The following is a 4,908-nucleotide window of genomic DNA, read 5'->3' on the forward strand; positions in this document are numbered from 1 at the left end:
AGGCTACAGTTCATGGGGTCGCAAACAGTCAGATATGACTGAGTGACTAAACACAGCAACTAAACACAAATGTGTGTCTATTTTGCATATAGCTGATGAATAATTTTTCAAAGGTAAACTTATGACTTTAATACAAATATAAAGTGAACATGTGTCAAAGATTTTATTTAAATCACTAATGAATGAGGGAACAGTAAGATGCTACACTTGGTTCAAAGGGGAATTTAAAGAACTGCACCATAACGAATGCTGAAATACATTTATGAATAGATACAAAACTGGCCTGTCTAGAGGGCAATAATCAGTCGCATCCCACTGGATTCAGTTTGTTTGCATTTCTGTGGATAGAGGGAATTTGCATTACGATCAGTTTCTACAATTTACATAGCTGGGTGCTCAGTCACTCAGTCGTGTCTGACTCTTTTCGACCCTATGGACTGTAGCCCACCAATTGTAGAATAGCTCAAAGACAATGAAACGCAATTATAACCAAGTAGTCCTTTCTGATCATTTGGAAGTCTTTTACAATTTTCCCTGAGATGTGTAATAGGATTTTACTTAGCCTTTAGGACTGTATATGTAGTGCATCTGTGTGAACATGTGTGCCATGCGATGTCCGGACATCTCCTTGGTTGAGAGAGATGCAGCAAATTGCTGAAGATCTGGGGCTCACAGGTCCTCATTTGTAGAGTAAGGATAGCTTAGATGGTTTCTTAAAACCTTTCCAAAAGTTCTGATGTCCACAACTTCTCTAATTACCTAGAGGCAAAGGTCCACACAGGACGCTTAGCTATTTCTTTCCCTAGCTCTACTCATTCTTCCTTTTAGCAAGATTATACAGGTAAAATAGTTGATTCTAAGTTCTCATATTAAAGTCATATTTAATGGATTGTGAGATTAAAAAAATATTTTTAATTGAGGGGTAGCAAACATCCATTGGATCATGGAAAAAGCAAGAGAGTTCCAGAAAAACATCTACTTCTGCTTTATTGATATGCCAAAGCCTTTGACTGTGTGGATCAACACAAACTGTGGAAAATTTTGAAAGAGATGGGAATACCAGACCACCTGACCTGCCTCCTGAGAAATCTGTATGCAGGTCAAGAAGGAACAGTTAGAACTGGACATGGAACAACAGACTGGTTTCAAATCTGGAAAGGAGTACGTCAAGGCTGTATATTGTCACCCTGCTTATCTAACTTATATGCAGAGTACATCATGCGAAATGCTGGGTTGGATGAAGCACAAGCTGGAATCAAGATTGCCAGAAGAAATATCAATAACCTCAGATATGCAGACCCTTATGGCAGAAAGTGAAGAAGAACTAAAGAGCCTCTTGATGAAAGTGAAAGAGGAGAGTGAAAAAGTTGGCTTAAAACTCAACATTCAGAAAACAAAGATCATGGTATCCGGTCCCATCCCTTCATGGCAAACAGATGGGGAAACAATGGAAACAGTGACAGACTTTGCTTTTTGGGGCTCCAAAATCACTACATATGGTGACTGTAGCCATGAAATTAAAAGACACTTGCTCCTTGGAAGAATGACCAACCTAGATAGCATATTGAAAAGCAGAGACATTACTTTGCCAACAAAGGTCCATCTAGTCAAAGCTGTGGTTTTTCCAGTAGTCATGTGTTGATGTGAGAGTTGGTCTATAAAGAAAGCTGAGTGCCGAAGAAATGATGCTTTTGAACTGTGGTGTTGGAGAAGATTCTTGAGAGTCCCTTGAACAGCAAGGAAATCCAACTAGTCCATCCTAAGGGAAATCAGTCCTGAGTATTCATTGGAAGGACTGATGTTGAAGCTGAAGCTCCAATACTTTGGCCACCTGATTTGAAGAACTGACTCATTTGAAAAGACCCTGATACTGGGAAAGATTGAAGGTGGGACGAAAAGGGGACGACAGAGGATGAGATGGTTAGATGGCATCACTGACTCAATGGACATGAGTTTGAGTAAGCTCTAGGAGTTGGTGATGGACAGGGAGGCCTGGCGTGTTGCAGTCCATGGGGTTGCAAAGAGTCGGACATGACTGGACGACTGAACTGAGCTGAACTGAACCCATTTTCATAGGTGAATGGCTATTGTTTTATATCATGGTACATAAAAAAGTAGTGATTGATGATGCTTTCAAATTGATGAAGTATACACTAGCTTTACAGAAAGGAAAAAGAAGCCCTATAAAAGTAAACAGATCACTAGATGAATTAACATTTCAAAAATGTTAAAAAAAATCTAAACCAAGACAACAAACAAAATCTAGAAGCCTTAGAATTGAAAAAATAAGACATTCGCCTTTGGTTAGTGGATGAAGAAAGAACTAGAACATGAACTTCCATCAATCTATTGGGTAATCCAAATAAAACATAACAAACAACAATCCAAAACTTTACTATTTTTTCCTGATCACAAATATGGAATATTATTTGGTCATAAAAAGGGTTAAGCTGCAATGTGGATGAACCTACAAAACATGCTGAGTGAAAGAAGCCAGACACAAAAGGTCACATATTGTATGATTTGATTCATATTTAATTTAAATCCAGAATAGGCAAAGTTATAGAGACAGAAAACAGATGAGTGATTGCCAAGGGCTAGGAGGAGTGGTGAATGAGAAGTGCCTGCTTAATAAATGTGAGATTTCCTTTAGGATAATGAAAATGTTTTGGAATTAGATAGTTGTGATGCCCAACACTGTGAATATATTAAATGTTACTAAGCTGTATGAGTCAGTTCAGTTCAGTTCACTTCAGTCGTTCAGTCATGTCAGACTCTTTGCAACCCCATGAACTGCAGCACACCAGGCCTCCCTGTTCATCACCATCTCCTGGACTTTATAAAATGGTTAAAATCATAAATTTCATGCTATGTGTATTTTGCTACAATAAAATTTTTTTTAAATCATTGCCATCAAAGTAATACTTGTTGAAAATATTTTTAAAACATCTGAGTTGTAAAATAGAGAAAATGAAAATTATATTGGTAAAATTTTTTAAACAATTTAATTTATTTATTCAATTTTGGCTGTGCTGGGTATTGCTGCACAGGCTTTTCTTTAGTTGCGGCAAGCAGGGGGCTACTCTGTAGTTGCAGTGCTCAGGCTTCTCATTGCAGTGTCGTCTCGTTGCAGAACATGGGCTCTAGGGTGAGCGGGCTTCAGTATTTGTGTCTTGTGGGTTCAGTAGTTGCGGCTCCCAGGCTCCAGAGCACAGGCTCAATAGTTGTGCTGTATTGTGGCCCACGGGCTTAGCTGCTCTGAGGCAGATAGGACCTTCCCAAATCAGGGATTGAATCCTTGTCTCCTGCATTGGTAGGTAGGTTCTTCATCACTGAGCCACCAGGGAAGCCCAGTAAATTTTTTTTTTTCTCAGTATTGAGTTTCTTGGTGATTGGAGCCTGCAACTTACCGTCTGTTGCTTTTTGTCTTAGTGAATCCCAGGACTTAACAGTGAGGCCTGCAGTGAACCAGACACCCGAAGTTCTCCCCCGCTGCTGTTATGGAGCCACTCCCATCCTTGCAATGGCTTCTGTGGATCCATTCAATGAGATGGGCAATCAGTCTTGAGGCCTTTACCAGCGTTTCTAATGCAGGCCCCAGAAGTCTCTGAGGTGGATAACTCCATCTTCCAGAGCCTGAGCCATCACTTCAAGTCCTTTTCCCATTTCCTGACATCTTCATACATGTACATTAGAGCACAGAGGTATTCACAATTCAGGGATAAAGACAAGAGCCCATACAACTCCCCCATGAGGGCCTCAGGTGCAGTGAGAGGAGACCCTTTCCTTGCATGATGAGAAGTTGCTAGGAGATACCTCAGAGAAGGTGCTCTGAGGGGTGAGGGAGAAAAGACAAAGTTTCTCAGGGGCTGAGCCCTGCAAGGTGTTTAGAAATTATACATGCAAAGTTCTATTTTCTGAAAACTGTTGCTTAAACCTTCTCTGCATTTCTACCACAGGAGCCATAGTTCTTGCTTCTGGACCACTTTGAACAAGTAGGAAGTGGGGATGGAGAGATAGTTCCAGAGACAGAGAAGAAGGGCTGAAGACCAGAGGCAAGAGAGAGATTGGTATGTGGGAAGACCTGAAAAGATTTCAGCTGGGTTGGTGTTAGAGTTTGTGAGGGTCCTGGGGTGAGAGGTGCGCTGAAGGATCCGAGCACAGAAGAGCTTCAAGGTTTGACTACTTTATCCTAAGACCAAAGTGAGCCATTTTGATGCCTTATTTTCCTTCCTGGACACAAGAACATTTAAGAAGGTGTTTGTGGCTCAGCTGGTAAAGAATCCACCTGCAATGCTTTAGACCTGGGTTCAATCCCTGGTTTGGGAAGATCCCTTGAAGAAGGGAAAGGCTACCTACTTCAGTATTCTGGCCTGGAGAATTCCATGGACTGTATAGTCCATGGGGTCATAAACAGTCAGACACGACTGAGCAACTTTCACTTTCACTTTCTTCCCTTAAGGCCACCTATGTCTACACTGACAGTTGTTCCAGCATAAAATCTCTTCTCGGTAAGTTTGGTGGAGGCTTCTCCCTCTCCCAGCAACCTCTTGTCAACCAAGGAAAGGAGTTCATCCTACCACTCCTAAGTCTTCATAGGCAGAAGTCGTACCCATGCTAGTCTTTCTCCCGAATTACTTTTCTATCAAAGAGCATGTGGCTCTTCCCACTTCAGTACCCCAAGTTAGACACTTTACCAAGCAGTCAGTTCCCTGCCTTGGGTTACAAATCAGGCTGTAGCCCCCCTGGCAGTTGGGCAAGGGCCAGGGGCCAAGATTCTTACTATGGCTCAACGTGCAGACTTTGGTTTAGCCGCTGGTTTGGGTCTGTATTTCAACCACCCCTTTCTTCGGATTCCAGGGGTTTGGAGTTTATCCGGTTCTCTTTCTCTAGAGACTACTCTTCCTG

This window comes from Bos mutus, chromosome 11 (assembly GCF_027580195.1).
Source record: "Bos mutus isolate GX-2022 chromosome 11, NWIPB_WYAK_1.1, whole genome shotgun sequence".
NCBI lineage: Eukaryota > Metazoa > Chordata > Mammalia > Artiodactyla > Bovidae > Bos > Bos mutus.